Here is a 20,612-nt window from a genome sequence, read left to right as displayed (position 1 = left end):
TCTAAGACAGTAATAGTTTCCAAAAGCAACACGTCAGCAAGAAATTTGAAGGCTGTGAAGGAGGCACTGGTCACATAGTAATGGAAAATGTAGAAAACAATGTATTTGTGGTTGGAGTTTTATTCTTTGAGTAATAATAGTGTTAGCAAATATTCTTTCTTGTGGGATAGAAATAGCAAGTTAAATTTTTTTCTTCTGATCCTCATGAAATTTCTAATTGTAACCAAAGAACTTAACTAGCTGCTTATGTCCTATCTTCCACCATGTAATGTCAGTAATTAAACACTGAAAATAGTTTGCCCAAACATATGTGCACAGAGGACTTGAGAGAGGAGTTCCTGCCGTGGTACAGTGGGTTAAGAACCTGCCTGCAGCAGCTGGATCCCTGCAGAGGTGTGGGTTAAAGGATTTTGGATCCTCGTGGCACAGTGGATTAAAGGACCCAGTGTTGCTGCAGATGCAGCTCAGATTCAATCTTGACCCTGGAAACTTCAACATGCTATGGGTGTGGCCATAAAAAGAAAACGAAAAAAAGAACTTGAGAGAGCTGCACAAAGCCTGGAGCTCTGGGAACCACCCCATGCATGTACCATCTGGTCTCTGATCTCCTGGAGAAGTATGTGGTTTATCAGGGCAGAGTAGGTGGAACTGTGATCCCCAGACATGGGTAGTGGGCTGGAAGGCAAGATGTTCTCACTCCTATTCATTCCCATTCTGTGCTGAGTAAAGGATTATTCCAGTCATAAAAACAAAAGCAGAACACTGCTTGTAATGGACAACTGATTTAACTAATTATGAAGGATGCTATTTATTTCTACATTTAATTACTTTGGCTTTTTTCTTGATCCTATTTATTTTACGCAAAATAGGTAAATAACCAGTTTACATGATAGAATTTAAATATGACATGTAGAATGCATGTCCAAGTTCTGTTTTAGTGATCTTTCATGATCACTGCCTTCATAACATTTAGGAAATTGTTGTCTCTAGATGGCAGCATTTCAAGCCTTTATAATACATTGTTTAAAAATAAACAAAATGAAGTGTTCCTGAGTGTGGCTAGTGATGATTTGGGGGAAGTTTGGTTAAAACAGCATAATTTGCTAAGGAAAATCAAGGGCTTGTTGAATTTTGGGGGCATATTTGACACTAAATTAAAACCAAACTGGCAGGAAAATAACTGCCCATGAAATAAAATGACTGTGTTTTTCTTTACAGCTGGGACCCATGGGTGTGATTCTTCATCTATCATGCTGGCTAGAACTTTGGAGGAAAGAAAATCTTCTCCAGTCATCCTTCTCAGAGTAAGTGCAAAAAGCATTCTGAGCTGCAGCATCTGTGTGGCTTCTTAACTAGTTTGGCAAAGGGGAGTAATTAGGACCTGGGCTGGGCTGCATATACCCTGAACCATACCAGGTTGGATGCTTATCATTATAGCTATCATTTATTGACTAGCATGTGATTGTGTCCATCTATATACTTTTATAAATGCCTATGGCTTTATTCCTCACAATAACCCTAACAGGCCCTGCTTCTCTCCATTTGCAAATGAAGTATTGAAGTAAGAGATGGCAGGTGACCTTGTCCAAGGTAACACAGAAAAGTGGCAGATCTGGGATTTGAACTCCACCATCGTGCTGCAGACATCTTGCACTGATCTACCACGCTATGTATACCATGTAGTCTCAGATGGAAAAGGTCTGGAGAGAGTGAGAAAAGCATAGTGTAGTTTTATTGAGCTTAGGAGAGAAATACCACTTTATGCTCAGTGGTCTGTAAAGTATTCTTTTGAACATTTCGAGTCTACTTTCTGACCTGGTACTTTAATTCAGTTCAGCATACATTTTTTGAGTACCTCTTGTGATCTAAGACACTAGGGACAACAAGATGGATAAGATACAGATAAGACTCTATGCTAAATCTTAAGAAAGATGGTCTTTTTTATAAATCTCCTCAGATGGCATTCTTCGCTGATGCCCTTGAAGTAGCAGAATGACACAGTGAACATGCAAAGTTTCAAATGCATGCTTGTTTCGTACTAGAAGTCAGCCTGCCTTTTTGTTCACATCTCAAGTCATTCAGTGAAGTGCAACAAAAGATATCTGTCTTAGATATTCAGACACTGGATCCAATTCTCAGTGTCCTCTGTGGCTAACAGCAAAGGCCATGGCTGCTTGAAGCTGCTTATCAACCTGCTGGCTTACTGAGAAGCTTCTCAGACCACAGACATGCAATAACTGAAATGGAAGAAAAGAAGTCAACTTTCTTCTTCCACTCCTTATTTTAGATTGTTTATATTTTGATTCTTGGCTTTACTTGTTCTCTAAAATAGCAAATAGCATGTTAGCAAAAGCTATTGTCTGATAGTCATGCAAAAAAAAAAAACTGCCTCTGAAGCAATGAAGGTATCAAATGAAATAATATTTAGACCATCATATGCCATAAATTACCAGAAATAAATGAAAACCTCATCCTTCAGCTGTTTATCAGCAACTTCACTTCTTGATTTTATGATTATTTTCAACAAGTGATTTTGAGCAACTAATTAAGAATTAGAAAATGTGGACAAAGATGCTTGTACTTCATAGATGATATGTTGACAAAGAGGACTGCAAAAGACTTACTATTTCTCTGTCTCTAAAATCAGTGGGTTAAGTGGCAACTTTAAGGTGGAGATAACTTGGGGCCATTCTGTTTCCGGTAATCAAAGTATTTTCTGATAGTAACAACACTAACCAACATGTATTGAATCAGACCCTAGGCTAAGTATTTAACATGCATCATCTCGTTTAATCGTCCCAAACACCTATTTACCCTGACTCCCTGAATTTTTATGGATTTATTGTGAGAAATAAATTCATCCCCTAATGATGTACTTACTGCTCCAGAGGCATTTTCATTTTACATTTCATTTTAAATTTATTTGTGTTGTGATTTCATTAGCATCAGTTATCTATTGATGTAACAAATTCCTCCAAAACTTTGTGGCCTAAAGCAACAATCATCACTTATTATCTCTCATGGTTTCCGTGGGTCTGGAAATTCAGATAGTGCTCAACAGGGATGGCTTGTTTCTTATATCTGAAGCTTCAGCTGAGGCTAGAATCATTTGGAGGCTTGCTCACTCTTTCGTGTAGTGATGACACTGGCTGTCAGCTGAAGGCCTGGCTGGGGCTTTGGTTGAAACATCTATGTGCAGCCCCTCCATCAGTCCTGGGCCTTCCTTATAATGTCATGGCTGGTTCCAAAGGCAGATATTCCAAGAAAGTACCAATGCAGAAACTCCATTACCTTTTATTTGTGGGGGTGAGGTGGAGGTGGTGGTGCAGCTTTAGAAAGGTATAATTCACATACCATAAGATTCACTTATTGCGAGCATATTGAATATTTTGCAAAGTCTATACCATTGTCATTTATGTAAATGGATGCATAGTTAAGTAATATATTCACTAATTCTAGGGTTAATGTTAAAGTGAAGTTAATGATGTGTATTTGAGGTATTCCATGTCACCCCAGCGTCTCTGACTGTGGTGCCTTATTTAAAACTGGGGTCTTTTGACTGGAGAAAAAGCTTGTTGAGTACTAGGACACCACCCTGCTACACATACACACTGTATACGTTTGTCGGGAACTTTCTGTACATATGTGACTACCCCAAAAGTTATTACACAGAATACCTGATAAAAGTGGCTTCTGTGGTGGAGCAAGGAGGTCCAGCTGTAGACATTACCAAGTCTACTTCATTACAAACAAAACCCTGATTTTCTTTAAGTATATGACTAAAATGTGAGCAGATAAGGGTGGAATTCCACTCACGCCCTCTGCTCCAGGGAATAAACCATAAAGTGAAGCCCACACTCTTCTTTTCTGCCTTGGGACATGTAGTCTGAGAGCAAGAGGCTTGGAGGTGCTGCAGCCATTTTGTGACCATGAGGGAAGAGCCAACAAAGTACCAGGTAAGCCAACCCAGAATCCTGACATTTCTGAGCCGCTGTCTTAACCACCTCTGAAACCTACTTCAAAGAATCTTGATAAGTGAGTTACTAAAATATCCTTAATGTTCAAGCCAATTTAATTCTCGTATTTTGTTACTTGAAGCAGAACTCCTCCTAAATGACAAATTCCTGTGAAAAGAACAAATCACATTTGTTCCTGTCAGCAACAGACTGAAAGTATACAACTGCTTATTCTCATTAACACTAGAGACTGAATTAATCTTGAGACTGGTATAATTTATCATTTTTCTTTTGGAAAGTCAGTGCCAGTAACATGGCTTAGAACTTCTAGGTACTTTAGACCATGGTGACTATGTTAAAGATATATTAAAAATGGTTTTCCCAAGCTTTGAACTTTATGCTCTAAAATATTAGAGAATATGTACAGAAAGCTCAGAAGAGCTGAGCAAATGATTTAGAAAATAAAATGTCGGGAATTGAAAGCTATACAATATGTAAGGGGGCATAGTCTGCTAGGCTAGGGGTCATTTTCTACTACTGAATTGTGTGAAGGACTCCCACTGAAGCCAATCAGAGTCATATGCAAAAATAGATGTCAGGACCTTTCCCTGAAACTAAGGAAAGCTGAAAAATCTGAACTATTTCTTGATAAATGTGTGAGAATGTACCAGCTTTTGAGGAGGTCAGGTGTTTGATGGAAATGTGTGTGCTTGAAACTCTACAACCCTATTGCTGGATAAATTAAAAAGAATCCCATTCACTGTCTCTCTTTAAATTTGAAATGATATTTTTTTTTCCAAAAAAAGCCCTCAGAAATTCTTCAGTTATTAGTTTTCCCAGACAGTTAAGTATATCAATGATGAATACTCACTTACTGAATAAATGGAATAGCATTCGATTTGTTTTTTTTTTCCAATAATCTTAGAGAGAATTCCTTTCCTTTTAGACCTAAACTTAGCCTTTAGGTCAGAGGTTAACTTCTGTGTGCTCTTGTTTCTGGATAGGAGGTATTAGTTTAATATGCACTTGCACCAACTATTTCACTTTGAGTCTCCTTGACTGTTAGAAAGGGGGGAGAAGAGGACAAGATGGTGGAGGAGTAGGGGGACACGCTCACCCTCTCCCACAAACACAACAAAAAGAGCACATCTACAGAATAAATGACTCCCACAGAACAGCAACCAATCGCTGGCAGAGGAACCTAAACTCCAATAACAGCAAGAAGTTCGTGACATTATTGGGCAGAACGGGAGAAAAGAGGAGAGTGAGAGAAGGTGAATCCAAGCGGGACGGGCGCTCCCAAAAGGGAACTGCGGAGGAGAAAGGGATCCCGCACCCTGGAAAGTCACCTACCGGGCGAAAGATCAAACGAACCGGAGGAATCTCCAGATGCAGAGAAGAGTGTAGCAGTAAGTTGGAGTATGGAAAAGCCGATCAAGAACCCAACGGACCATCTGAACTACGGGCACAGTCACCAAAATTGAGACACCTGGGTGGGGGCTGGGCACCGAATCCTCGGCTCCAGAGGTTAGTCCCCGGGAAAGGGCTGGGGGATGCCTGGGTGGGGGCTGAACACCGAAACCTCGCCTCCGAAGGTTAATCCCTGAGAAAGGGCCCTGCGATGCCTGGGTGGGGGCTGGGAACCAAGACCTCGGCTCCAGAGATTAGTCCCCGGGCTAGGGGGGCGGGGCAGAGCGGAAACTGCTTGGGAGGTCTAGAAACCATTTGAAGGGGCAGAGACTGCCTGGGAGACTAGAAAACAAAGCTGTCACAGAGGAAGGGAACAATACTCTAGGAGCGGGGAAGTGGAAAGCCGCCTCAGAGGGAACCTGGGAGAAGAGCCTGATCTGCGCCCGTGCTGGGGAGGGGAGAGAAGGGGTGGGTCCGCATAGAATACCCCCCACACCACAGCAAGCTTACAGGCCCGCTAGCTAGCAGAAAGCTGTGCTTCCAGCGCATCCCCTCCCCCACCCCCGCCACGCCCTATGCTCTCAGGGACCTGGGGCTGCCTGCCATCCGGGAGGGCTGGCCTCAACAATTGCCTGAAGCCTACCACCGCAGGGGCTGTCCCTGCACAGGCCTGCTTGCCCATTGGAGGGGCTACACTTCTGCAGAGCAGCACCAAACACCACCAGCCCGCAAGAAAAGGCCTGCAGCCCAGAAAAGCTAGAACAAGCTTAGCCAGGCTGTGAATAGATCGGCCTAATTCTCGGACGGTTTTTCTGAGTCGGGTTGCCCCGGGGAGGAGCCTCTTGGGTTTCCAACGGCCCTGCTACCTGCCCAAGCCCCCAGGGGTTGCTCTAGTGGACCAGCTGCATAGGACTGCCAGCTCCAGGCAGGACCCCCTGCAGCCCAGAAAAGCTGCAACAAGCCTGGCCGAGTCGGGAAAAGATCTCAGATGGTTTTTCTGAGTTGGGCTGCCCTGGGGAGGAGCCTCTTGGGTCTCCAACGGCCCTGCTACCCGCCAAAGCCCCCAGGGGGTGCCTCACTCCCGTGAAATAACTGTTCAGCACCACCAGCCCCCTGGAAGAGCCCCTGCAGCCCAGAAAAGCTGCAACAAGCTCGGCCAGACTGTGAAAAGATCCGCCTACATTATCAGGCTGTCCTTCTGAGTTGGGCTGCCCTAGGGAAGAGCCTCTTAGGTTCTCAGTGACCCAGATAGCTGCTCCAGCCCCCAGGGGGTGATGCACCCCTGAAAAGCAGCTGCCCAACACCGCCAACCCCCTGCAAGAACCCCACAGCCTAAAAACACCAGAGCAAGCTCTGCATGACCAAGTGAAATATGCTACCATCGTGGTGTGGACCTCCCAGTCCTGTCTGCCCTCAGGAAGTCCTCCTTTGCTTCAAAGAAACACTGTTAGCCCCATCAACACTCCAGAAAAGCCACACTGCCTCAAAAAAAGATTGACCAACAACGCCAGCCCTCAGGAAATAATCCACGGCAGTGACAAGGCAAACACTGCCCGATAACGGAGAGTACAACTCCCTCAGGAGAAAGAAAACAACAAGCAAGATGAAGAAGCTGAGAAACCACCCCCAGTCAAACCAACAGGAGAACTCACCTAAAACAGTCAGCAATGAAACAGATCTCTGCAGTCAGACAGACCTGGAGTTCAAAAGAGAAATAGTGAAAATACTGAAGGAATTAAGAGAAGATATGAACAGTAACGCAGATACCCTCAGAAAGGAACTAGAAAATATAAGGAGGAGCCAAGAAAAAGTAGAACATTCATTTGCAGAGATGCAAACTGAACTAGGGGCAGTAAAAACCAGAATGAATAATGCAGAAGAACGAATCAGTGATATGGAAGATAGAATAATGGAAATCACCCAATCCGGTCAGCAGACAGAAAACCGAATCAAAAAACTGGAAAGCAATATAAGAGACCTATGGGATAATATAAAGCGGGCCAATCTACGCATAATAGGAATTCCAGAAGGAGTAGAAAAAGATAAGGGGATGGAAAATATATTTGAAGAAATTATCGCTGGAAACTTCCCAAATCTAAAGGATACTGGATTCAAGATACAAGAAGCACAGAGGGCCCCAAACAAACTGAACCCAAACAGACCCACAGCAAGACACATCATAATAAAAATGGCAAAAGTTAGTGATAAAGAGAGGATCCTAAAGGCAGCAAGAGAAAACCAGAATGTGACCTACAAGGGAACCCCCATAAGAATATCAGCTGATTTCTCTACAGAAACACTACAGGCCAGGAGGGAATGGCAAGAGATATTTAAAGTGCTCAAAGGAAAAAATATGCAACCTAGAATACTCTATCCAGCAAGAATATCATTTAAAATAGAAGGGGAAATAAAAATTTTTCCCAACAAACAAAAACTTAAAGTGTATACAGCAACACAAAACCCAGGTTAAAGGAAATATTGAAAGGGCTTCTCTAAACCAAAAAGAAAGGAAGGAAAGGGAAGAAAAATGAAAAGAAAAAAAAAAAAAAGAAGAAGAAGAGGAAGAACTAGGACTGAGGAAACCGCAATCAGAGAGCAGTCACTCAAATAAGCCAGCATACAGATTTAATCATGAACATGCTTCAAACAAAATAAAATTAAAAAGAAAAAAATAAAAAAGAGTCATCAAAACCATATAATGTGGGCAAGGGATGTCAGGAGGTAAATAACCCTTTTTGTTTGTATGTATGTCTCTCTTCTTAATTTTAATATAGTAATGAAGAGTTTGAACTTACAGGACCATCAGGCTAAAACACACAATTATGGGAAGGGGTTAGCATACTTAAAAAACAGGGCAACCACAAGCCAAAACCAAATATTGCATTTGCAAAAAATGAAAAAAAAAATACACTCAAGCAGATAATAACAGGAGACCATCCAACCAAAAAAAAAAAAAAAAAAAAAAAAAAGAAAGGAAGAATGGAGAACCATAGAATCAACGGGAACACGAGGTTCAAATGGCAATAAATAATCATCTATCAATTATCACCTTAAATGTCAATGGACTGAATGCCCCAATCAAAAGACACAGAGTGGCTGAGTGGATAAAAAGGCAAAAACCTTCAATATGCTGCCTACAAGAAACTCACCTTAGGACAAAAGATACATATAGATTGAAAGTGAAAGGGTGGGGAAAAATATTTCACGCCAATAGACATGACAGAAAAGCAGGAGTCGCAACACTCATATCAGACAAAATAGACTTTAAAACAAAAGACATAAAGAAAGACAAAGAAGGACACTATTTAATGATTAAGGGATCCATCCAAGGAGAGGATGTTACTATCATCAACATATATGCCCCAAATACAGGAGCACCCAGATACATACAACAAATATTAACAGACATAAAGGGAAATATTGATGAGAATACAATCATAGTAGGAGACCTTAATACCCCCCTCACATCAATGGACAGATCCTCTAGACAGAAAACCAATAAAGCAACAGAGATCCTAAAGGAAACAATAGAAAAGTTAGACTTAATTGATATCTTCAGGACACTACATCCAAAAAAATCAGAATACACATTCTTCTCAAATGCTCATGGAACATTCTCAAGAATCCACCACATATTGGGACACAAAGCGAATCTCAATAAATTTAGGAGCATAGAAATTATCTCAAGTATCTTTTCTGACCACAATGCCATGAAATTAGAAATCAACCATGGGAAAAGGAAAGAGAAAAAACCTACTACATGGAGACTCAACAACATGCTACTAAAAAACCAATGGGTCAATGAGGAAATCAAGAAGGAAATTAAAAACTACCTTGAAACAAATGATAATGAAGACACAACCTCTCAAAATCTATGGGATGCTGCGAAAGCAGTGCTCAGAGGGAAATTTATAGCAATCCAGGCCTTTCTCAAAAAAGAAGAAAGATCCCAAATTGACAACTTAACCCTCCACCTAAACGAATTAGAAAAAGGAGAACAAAAAAGTCCTAAAGTCAGCAGAAGGAAGGAAATTATAAAGATCAAAGAAGAAATCAATAAAATAGAGACTCAAAAAACAATAGAGAAAATCAATAAAACCAAGAGCTGGTTCTTTGAAAAGGTGAACAAAATTGACAAACCCCTGGCCAGACTCACTAAAAAGAGGAGAGAAAGAACCCAAATAACCAAAATTATAAATGAAAAAGGAGAAATCACAACGGATACAGCAGAAATAGAAAAAACCACAAGAGAGTACTATGAACAACTATACAGCAACAAGTTTGACAATCTGGAAGAAATGGACAATTTTCTAGACTCTTACAGCCTGCCAAAACTGAATCAAGCAGAAACAGACCAACTGAACAGACCGATCACTAGAAATGAAATTGAAGAGGTCATAAAATCACTCCCTACAAATAAAAGTCCAGGACCAGATGGCTTCACAGGTGAATTCTATCAAACATATAAAGAGGAATTGGTGCCCATCCTCCTTAAACTCTTTCAAAAGGTTGAAGAAGAAGGAATACTCCCAAAGACATTCTATGAGGCCACCATCACCCTCATTCCAAAACCAGAGATAGCACCAAAAAAGAAAACTATCGGCCAATATCATTGATGAATATAGATGCAAAAATTCTCAACAAAATCTTAGCCAACCGAATCCAACAACATACCAAAAAAATTATACACCATGACCAGGTTGGGTTCATCCCAGGTTCACAAGGATGGTTCAACATACGCAAATCAATCAGCATCATACACCACATTAACAAAAAAAAGTCAAAAATCATATGATCATCTCAATAGACGCAGAAAAAGCATTTGACAAAGTTCAACATCCATTCATGATCAAGACCCTCGCCAAAGTGGGTATAGAGGGAACATTCCTGAATATAATCAAAGCCATTTATGATAAACCCACAGCAAATATAATCCTCAATGGGGAAAAACTGAAAGCCTTCTCACTCAAATCTGGAACAAGACAGGGATGCCCACTCTCACCAGTGCTCTTCAACATAGTTTTGGAAGTCCTAGCCACAGCAATTAGACAAACAAAAGAAATAAAAGGCATCCATATAGGAAGAGAAGAGATCAAACTGTCACTGTATGCAGATGACATGATACTATACCTAGAAAACCCTAAGGACTCAACCCCAAAACTCCTTGAACTGATTAATAAATTCAGCAAAGTGGCAGGATATAAGATTAACATTCAGAAGTCAGTTGCATTTCTGTATACCAGCAATGAAACATTAGAAAAGGAATACAAAAATACGATACCTTTTAAAATTGTACCTCACAAAATCAAATACCTCGGAATACACCTGACCAAGGAGGTAAAGGACCTATATGCCGAGAAGTATAAAACTTTAATCAAAGAAATCAAAGAAGATGTAAAGAAATGGAAAGATATTCCATGTTCCTGGATTGGGAAAATCAATATTGTAAAAATGGCCATACTACCCAAAGCAATCTACAGATTCAATGCAATCCCTATCAAATTACCCATGACATTTTTCACAGAACTAGAACAAACAATCCAAACATTTATATGGAACCACAAAACACCCAGAATCGCCAAAGCAATCCTGAGAAACAAAAACCAAGCAGGAGGCAGAACTCTCCCAGACTTCAAGAAATACTACAAAGCCACAGTCATCAAAACAGTGTGGTACTGGTACCAAAACAGACAGACAGACCAATGGAACAGAATAGAGAATCCGGAAATAAACCCTGACGCCTATGGTCAATTAATCTTTGACAAGGGAGGCAAGAGCATAAGATGGGAAAAGGAAAGCCTATTCAGCAAGCAATGCTGGGAAACCTGGACAGCTGCATGCAAAGCAATGAAACTAGAACACACCCTCACACCATGCACAAAAATAAACTCCAAATGGCTGAAAGACTTAAATAGACGACAGGACACCATCAAACTCCTAGAAGAGAACATAGGCAAAACACTCTCTGACATCAACCTCATGAATATTTTCTCAGGTCAGTCTCCCAAAGCAATAGAAATTAGAGCAAAAATAAACCCATGGGACCTCATCAAACTGAAAAGCTTTTGCACAGCAAAGGAAACCAAAAAGAAAACAAAAAGACAACTTACAGAATGGGAGAAAATAGTTTCAAATGATGCAACTGACAAGGACTTAATCTCTAGAATATATAAGCAACTTATACACCTCAACAGCAAAAAAACCAATCAATCAATGGAAAAATGGGCAAAAGACCTGAATAGACATTTCTCCAAAGAAGATATACAGATGGCCAGCAAACACATGAAAAAATGCTCAACGTCGCTGATTATAAGAGAAATGCAAATCAAAACTACCATGAGATACCACCTCACACCAGTCAGAATGGCCATCATTAATAAATCCACAAATAACAAGTGCTGGAGGGGCTGTGGAGAAAAGGGAACCCTCCTGCACTGTTGGTGGGAATGTAAACTGGTACAGCCACTATGGAGAACAGTTTGGAGATACCTTAGAAATCTATACATAGAACTTCCATATGACCCTGCAATCCCACTCTTGGGCATCTATCCGGACAAAGCTCTACTTAAAAGAGCACCCGCATGTTCATTGCAGCACTATTCACAATAGCCAGGACATGGAAACAATCCAAATGTCCATCGACAGATGATTGGATTCGGAAGAGGTGGTATATATACACAATGGAATACTACTCAGCCATAAAAAAGGATGACATCATGCCATTTGCAGCAACATGGATGGAACTAGAGACTCTCATCCTGAGTGAAATGAGCCAGAAAGACAAAGGCAAATACCATATGATATCACTTATAATTGGAATCTAATATTCAGCACAAATGAACATCTCCTCAGAAAAGAAAATCATGGACTTGGAGAAGAGACTTGTGGCTGCCTGATGGGAGGGGGAGGGAGCGGGAGGGATCAGGAGCTTGGGCTTATCAGACACAACCTAGAATAGATGTACAAGGAGATCGTGCTGAATAGCATTGAGAACTATGTCTAGATACTCATGTTGCAAGAGAAGAAAGGGTGGGGGAAAAAACTGTAATTGCAATGTATACATCTAAGGATAACCTGACCCCCTTGCTGTACAGTGGGAAAATAAAATAAAAAAAAAAAAAGAAAGTGGGTGAGAAAGGGACAGTGGAACATCTGGCAATGTCAGGACTCTGAAAATAATTTTTAAGGAATTTGGTCATGGAGAGTCAAGGGAAGAATTAAAAATGATCATTGAAATTCTGATATGTTTATATAACAGGTGTAAGTTTTAACTGACTAGCTATTTAAAGAAACAGCACACAGAATCTTGCTTGAAGTTAGTGTTGATTAGAAGCTTTTCTTAGCAGTTACAGAGAAACTTTTTTTTTAAATCTTGACTTTAATCTTTAGTTATGAAAATTTCCATAGGCGTTACTCACACCAGGTCTATAATTTATAAGTTCATCATTCATGGGGATAAGTGGTCATTATATTTTTGTTGCTGCCTCTTCTCTTGGATATATTTCATCACTTTTATTAGAATTTTAACACTTCATAGTATTTATTAAATTGATATTAGAGGTTTAAACTATGTATCATTTTAGGGTGTGCTATATGAGATCTAAGGCAATTAAAATTTTTTTTTAAGATTTTATTTTGTTGGGGTATAGTTGATTTACACTGTTGTCTTAGTTTCAGGTGTACAACAAAGTGCATCCGTCATACATATAAATATATCCATTCTTTTTTCCCATGTAGGTTGTTATAAACTATTGAGTAGGTTTTCCTGTGCTATATAGTAAATTCCTGTCAATCATCTATTTTATACAGTAGTGTGTATATGTTATTCTCACTCTCCCAATACTCCCTCCTCCTCAAGAATGATTTCACCCATGGTAATCATAAGACAATTTTGTTAAAAGTAATACTGTTGATTTATTGGTTGAGGAATCTGTTTTTGTTGTTGTTGTTTATGTAAGAATTATAAGAGGTTCTTAGTGGATAATATCAGAGGTATAAACAATCTAGTATTTGCAGACAGAGTCCCCAAGAAATTTGCAGAAAGTGTGATTTTTATGGAATCGTGGAATTTGGACATTACAGATCTTGTATTGAGCCTTCTATCTTACACTCAAGTGACTAGAGGAGCCCCTAAAAAGTCCATTATCTTGTTAAGGACCATACAGTGGGTTAGTGGAATAGGAAGAGCCTATATCTTTTGACTGCTGTCCAGAGGTCTTTAGATTGTATCAAAATATCAATCTCAAACAGCACTAAATTTGCCTAATAATCTACTTAAGGCCTATATTTTATAGTTATCTCAACCCTTGTTTTCAACGACATTTGCAGGGTTACAGATTCAATTAAATTAACATATCAGCACACAACATTTGCATTCATTATTTTTGTCCTAGAACAATCTCTTTAAAATTTCCAGCTGACTTCTGGTTGCAGTGTTTTGGGATTTAGAAAATCATCACACAATCTACTTATACTCTATAATACAGCTCTTTTGGTTTCAGTGTGCTCATCATAAAATGAGAATGTTGCTATAATTGATCTCTAAGGTCCAGCCCTAGAATTCTCTTAGTCTGTATACAATTTCCACTTATGCTTCAGATGAACTCTTCCTGGTATTAGTATTTTATTGTGTTTCTCTCATTGGGGAATAAAGGCATTCTTTGTGTATGTAAAGTAATTTTAGGCATGAATGATTAGAGCTATTTTTTTTGGCAAGCATCCTCTATTTCTGAATTAAATTGGGTTTAAGACTGACGCTAAAGGTAAAACCACTATAATCCTTCAGAATGTCCTAGAGTCTGGATTAGAAATCAAGTCGCTGGGCTAGCCTCAGCCTTCCATGTTCTTTACTGTCAGTCTCTCTTTTCTGAGGTCTCAGTTCTTACATTCTCAAGTGCAGAGATGCAGATTACTCATTCTGCCTTCTCCCACCACACCTGCACTTGTGGAACTAACACTCTGCATATACTATGCCTCATTCTCCAAAGATCCTAGGACCTTAAGCCCCCTGTTGCTCAGAGATCCAGAGCAGAGGTGGTCCAGTCTTTAGTTCTTCACAGGTTTCTGATTGTGGTAAAGAGTGTGGGAGAGCACCGGGGGGTATGGACATGCGTAACATCAGGGCTAGGGTGTGAAGTGGAGTCCGTGGTGCTGGAACTTCAGATCCTGGTTTTTCTAATGTGTCAGCACAGTGTCAGTGCGAGGGTGATTATAGTAATAATGACGGTGAAGAGAACTAAATAGTACACTGGCAAAAACTAGAAATCTGTGTTCATAATAGATACAACGTAAAGAGGAAAAGTCAAAATTTAGTTTGGCTATTAGAAAATACTAATTATAGTACTTTTGTAACCTAATTTTAACTTAGGTTATTTACTGAGCATTAAAATAACAATTAGACATGAAACTAAATATGCCAACATGAATTCTTTTTTTTTTTTTTATTTATTTTTTTGTCCTTTTGCTATTTCTTTGGGCCGCTCCCGCGGTATATGGAGGTTCCCAGGCTAGGGGTTGAATCGGAGCTGTAGCTGCCGGCCTACGCCAGAGCCACAGCAACGCAGGATCCGAGCCGCGTCTGCAACCTACACCACAGCTCACGGCAACGCCGGATCGTTAACCCACTGAGCAAGGGCAGGGATCGAACCCGCAACCTCATGGTTCCTAGTCGGATTCGTTAACCACTGCGCCATGACGGGAACTCCGCCAACATGAATTCTATTCTAAGTTTTATTGATTTCAATATTCACATTTACTCATGTACTCAACAGTGTCCCTATAATCTAGTTGTGTACTCATGCAATGGGATTATTGTTTCAGACCTTTTAAAAAAAAATTAGATTGCATCCTGACCAAGGTAATTTTGAGCTTAAAGGATTTGTGTGAATGCTAATGAATGCTGCCTGAAAACTGTCAGGTATGTACAGGCAAATCTTGAGACTCATTTTGGAACAGAGGGCTTTTACTTACACACTGATTCTTTGAACAAATTTTAAAAAGTAAAATTTCTTATAAAAAAATAAAAAGGAGTTCCCACTGTCACACAGTGGGCTAAGAATCTGATCACAGCCGCTCTGGTCACTGCAGAGATTTGAGTTCTAACCCCAGCCCCAGCACACTGGGTTAAAGCACCAGACATTGCCACAGCTTTGGTGTAGGTCACAGCTATAGCCTGGATTCAGTCCCTGGCCTGGGAACTTCCATATGCTATGGGTACGATAATAAAATAAAATTAAAAAATAAAATAACATTTCTTATTTGTTCCTACATGTTCATTGCAAAAGTCACGAAAATAGAGAAAACTTAATATATGAAATAATTATTATCCATACTTGCACTACAGGTAGATAAGCACCTTTTGGTGTGAACTCATAATTCTTTCACACACACACACACACACACACACACACACACACACACTTTTTTGGATGCAAAATTGTTCTCAGCCTATTTCTTTTGCTTCTACATTAAAATATTAGCTTTTCTGGGTTTCAGTGGATTCATCAGAAAATGAGAGTGTTGCTATAATTGATCTCTGAGATCTAGTACACCTACCATTCTGTGACTCTTTATTAAAGTGTTATTTATTCTTTGGATAAAAACTCTTTCACATCACTATAAAAATTCTTTTAAATTCATCATTTCATACCTAACAATGTTTTGTGAACATTTCTAGTACATGGAATATTATTAAATATTATGATTTTTAATGGCTTTATATTATTCCATGATTATATCATAACATTTACCAATCTTTCTTTAAACACCAGGGTATTTTTTCTATCTCTCCTGTTATATTTTATGCTCAGTTATTATCTTTGTAAATAAGCTCTTCTGCAAATGCCTGATGATTTCTGTATAATAAATTCCTAAGTGTATAATTTAGAGGTCAAAAGATTCCCCAAATTTAGGTATTTTATAAATAAAGTGAAAGTTAACTTCCAGAAATAATGTACCAGTTTACATACTCCTGAATTTCAACTCAGCATATTGTTATTTAAAACATTTATTAATATAGTTTAACATGATAGCACATTGTTTTATGTTCCTTTCTACTAAATTTTTCCAGTACATTTATCACTTGTATTCCTTTGGACATTTTTCTGAGTATTCATCCACTTTATAGATTCTTTCACATATCAGTATTTTGTGATAAGTTTGCACATATCATTTCCTGAGTTTATTCCTTGACACACTAGCTGTGCAATCCTGGGCAAGATATTTGTCTTGGCTTTGCCTCAGTTTCTCTAAATCAAAGTTGGACTGATCTAGCCCATCTCTTCAGTCGATTTTTCTGGATTTGAAAACTGGCTCAGATTTGGGAACCCAGTAAGACTGTGACTGTTTATTGGGGGGGCCACTCACACTCACCTTCTTGCTCTTCTGTTCCTACCTTTTCACCTGGTTGTAGATTTTAAGGAGCACCCATGTTGGCTGCATATCGATTTTACCTCTAGGAGGTGAAGCCCTATTACCAACTCCGATGTGTCAAAGCCCCTGGGCTGCCTTTCTGGCTCTGCCAGTTGTCCAGGTAACGGTGGCCTCCTGGCGTCTGCTGCCGAGCACCATGTTCTGACTCTCATCTCCAGGAACAGTAACAAACCTAGCTCTGTGGCCTCCTCCCCACAGCCAGCCCTGTCCTGCAGCTAATGCCTCAACAGAACCACCAGCTCCCCTCTCACCAGTACTTTCCTTGAATAGTTGTTTCCTCAGTGTCCTATTCTTCCAATGGAACCCAATCTGGGTGGTTTTATATTCCAGCCCTTCAGTTGAGGTCCCTCTGACTTGGCTGCCAGATGCCCTCTCCTGGCTACTTCTGGTGTTGCAGCTCCTTGAGCGTTCAGCCTTCCTCCTTTGTTGTACACAGCTTGGTTGGCCCCTGGCAGGTTATGCTGGGATTTAAACCTAGTTATCAGGCTGGCAACCAGGAGAGGAGGTGCGGGCAGCTTCTGAGAGGGGCACCTGTTGCTTTACATGGGAGAGGCCTCTGTAGAATCTTCTAACACAGGGACCTGTGGGTCAGTGTCCCCTGGTTTTCCAATTCAGACCTTCCTTGATTATTTAATCATCTGTGGAACTCTACAACTTTAACTTTTAGAGCTTCAGTTGGCTGCTCAGCTCTGTCTTCTCTTCCACTTTGTAAGCTATTAAACAGGCCAACGGCTTTCACACTTAGCCCTTAACTGATTTTTAGCAATGCGCAGTTTCTTATTATTCCTTTGTAGTTAGCAATACAGTTTATCAGCAACCCAACTAGCTCTACTGTTTTTTGTAGGTATTGTTCTTTATCTTTCAAATGCTTTCCAGGCCATCAGTGGTAACCATTAGCAACTGGGCTGCCTTGTGGCAGGGACTGTCATGCCCCATTCTCCGCTCAGGATGGCATCACCTTAACCTGCTGGGCAGTGAGTGAATTCACCACCAAAACTCATTGCCGCTTGACTTGGATGACATGTGGTACCATTTGTGTAAATTCAGGTCCTTAAGAAACAGAATTAGACCTGTGTATTAGTTTCCTATGGCTGCTTTACAAAATTACCATAAATTGAGTAGTTTCAAACAACAGTCATCCCTTCTTCTGCAGTTCTGGAGGCTAGACTTCTGAAATCAGTTTCTCTGGGTTGAAATCAAGCTGTCAGCAGAACTACATCTCTTCTGGAGGCTGTTGAGGAAAATCTCTTCCCTGCTTCTTCCAGCTTCTGGTGGCTGCTGCATACTTTCCATTATCAGCATCTTCAAATCTCTCTCTTGCCATTGCCTTTCCTTTTGCTTGTGTTTATGTCAAATCTAGCTTGGCCTCTCTCTTATGAGGGCATTCGTGATAGCATTTAGGGTCCATCTGGGTAATCCAGCCTCCTCTCCTTCTCTCAATATCTTTAACTAACCACAGCTGCACAGAAATCGTTTTTCAAATAAGATACATTTACAGATTTTAGGATTAAGGCCTGATACCTTTGGATATTAAAATGTTAAAATATACCATCCAACATGCAAGAGATTTATTGTGGAAATACCTGTGAAGGAAAACGGAAGAGACATGCAGAGACGGTGGGAAAATGCAGTTCTGACAGATATGACATCTCCGAAATAGAGTGAGAAGGAAGGGGCAATGTGTATACAGTGTGTCAGACCTCAGGGCAATTCCAGAATAGTTTGCTGAGGCTGATGGAGCGTCCTTAAACCAAAGTACTTCATTTAAAAAAGTCCCATGTCTACAGGGATGGGTCTGTATCCATAAGGCCATCATACCAAGTCACTGGCTCAGTGCTACCTATGGGAAGTGTGGCCTGGACAGGAATGTGGTGGAGGATCCAGAAGAACAAAGCTCAGGGTCATTAGTCAGTTATGCTCCATGGAGCTGGGAGGCTGAGCAAGGCATTTTCATGGCCACCATGTCCATCCACCTACCTTTCACTCAGATCCTGTTGTTATCAATCTTCACATTTCTAAAGGTCCCTGACACATAGGGAACCCATTAGCCATTAACCAAGGATTAGTTTAGATTGGTACCCATATAGTTTAGATTTGTACTACATCTCCTTATACAAAAAGTGGAGCACGGATTATTGCCTGAAGTTCTGCTCAGCAGGAGAATTTCCCTCCCCTACTGTTGTTTAGGGAGACCCTTAAGTGGGACTGTAATAAAGCAGTGGTCTATTCTTGGCTGGGGACTTAAGAACTGGCAGACTTACCTCTAAAAAAGGCCCATGCCTTTTCCCCTCTGTAAACTAGTCATAAGGCATTGCTTATGAGTTCATAGGTGCTGGTGAGGGGGAGGCATCAAGGCACCAATCATAGGTGCCCTGGGGTTTGATTTACCAACCCATGTGACTTACTTGTGCTTTCCAGACCATCTTAAGCCTGGTTATGAGTGTACCATTTCAATTTAAGAGGGGAATGCTGCTGCTCACGTCCAACTCTGTGCTTTGGCACATGAGATAAGTCCCAGTTCATGCGTCTTATGTCTCTGCTGGACCCAGATCAAAGCTGAGACCTGCTTTGCAAATGAAGGACAGTTGTTGGAAGAGATCTTGTGTCCTAGCTCCCAAATCCTAAGATCTGTGTTTCGATTCTCCTGTTGAGCATCTGATCACCAGAGGCATTTTGGGTATCTTTGAATCTGCTCAGTCATAGAGCCTAAATGGCAGCTTGCACCACAGCTTGTGCCCAACATTGAAGCTTCTCTTACTCTGAAACCCACCTAAAACTGGCAGCTTTATATAGTACCTTGTGATTAGATTGGGGCAGCACATCCAAACATCATATATGTTTTCTCTAAAATCTCAAAAGTTCTATCAAGCACTGTGTCTTTCTTCGAGATGGGAATGCTAAGTGCAGCCAACTTTTCTCACTTTAGAGAGGCTATCCTCACCTGCCACAGACCACTGCTCCTCCAGAAACTTATCCATGTGGCTGGTCTCTGAACTTTCCTAAAGTTTGTATCACCTCTCTCTGGCATGCGTGTGCCTTTCTAAAGCATCTCCTTTTCTTACTGCCTGATCACCAGGTCTCAGCATATTTCTATTAATGTAGTGAACCAGCACTGTGCTCCGTAGAATATCAAGGCAGTAAAGGTCCCCCTAGTATATATAATAAGACTGAGAGCTTGAGCTGACATAGCCCGGAGGTGAAAGAGAGTGAATCACTTCTAATTTTCTCTAATACCTGGTATAGGAAATAAATGTTTGCTGAGTCAATGACTGTACAAAAAGTGCCAAGGGCTGTGGTGATTTGCTCTAGTGATGATATCATATGGGGAACAGCACTTCAATTGATGTCACAACATGATAAATTTTATGATAATACATAGGTATCCCTGAACATATATCTGGGTTTTTCACTAGCTAGTAGGGGAGTAAAAAGAGGATATGGTAGGAATCATTGCCTCTTCATCTTTGATGTCTTTGATAGTGACACTAACATGTGATACGCAGGGATACAGTATTGCTTTTGGTGATGGGGAGCAAGGTAAAGGGGGCTTCTTACATGATAGCCTTTACATACTGTGAGTTACAGAACCGTTGTGCAGACACCCCCAGTTTTGGAGTAAAATAACCACAAAATGGGTCTGCAGGTCTAGTAAATCAACTATGGGATGGACTCAGGCCAAGACTCCATCTATCTCTTTACTTCTGCAAGCTCCTCTGACTGCTTGACCTGGCTGGCATTTCAGGTCTCTGGGGTGAGCATCAGTTCAGTATCTGTTAACCTCTGAGGGTCTGAGTATATCCCTTTTTCCCGTGCACA

General features: G+C 40.5%; 1 long non-coding RNA gene across 8 annotated transcripts in view; it reads left to right on the top strand.

The window, feature by feature from the left end:
• The window catches only part of LOC110260380 (uncharacterized), a 408,289-nt gene that overhangs the window by 29,616 nt on the left and 358,061 nt on the right, over positions 1–20,612 (top strand). For 6 of the 8 annotated variants that reach the window (XR_014806290.1, XR_014806286.1, XR_014806299.1 and 3 more), the window contains exons 2-3: positions 1,219–1,304; positions 3,886–3,956. This is a non-coding gene — a long non-coding RNA (uncharacterized LOC110260380). Of the gene's footprint in view, positions 1–1,218; positions 1,305–3,885; positions 3,957–4,101; positions 7,875–20,612 lie in introns of those variants that run through there. The other 2 variants (XR_014806289.1, XR_014806288.1) reach the window with 2 other exon arrangements.

Source organism: Sus scrofa, chromosome 1, assembly GCF_054392235.1.
Source record: "Sus scrofa isolate SSC_HxYL_T2T_F1_AM1 chromosome 1, Sscrofa_HxYL_maternal_Yorkshire_Landrace_v2.0, whole genome shotgun sequence".
NCBI lineage: Eukaryota > Metazoa > Chordata > Mammalia > Artiodactyla > Suidae > Sus > Sus scrofa.
Note: the sequence above shows the minus strand (reverse complement) of the source record. Positions and strands in the feature narration are given on the sequence as shown.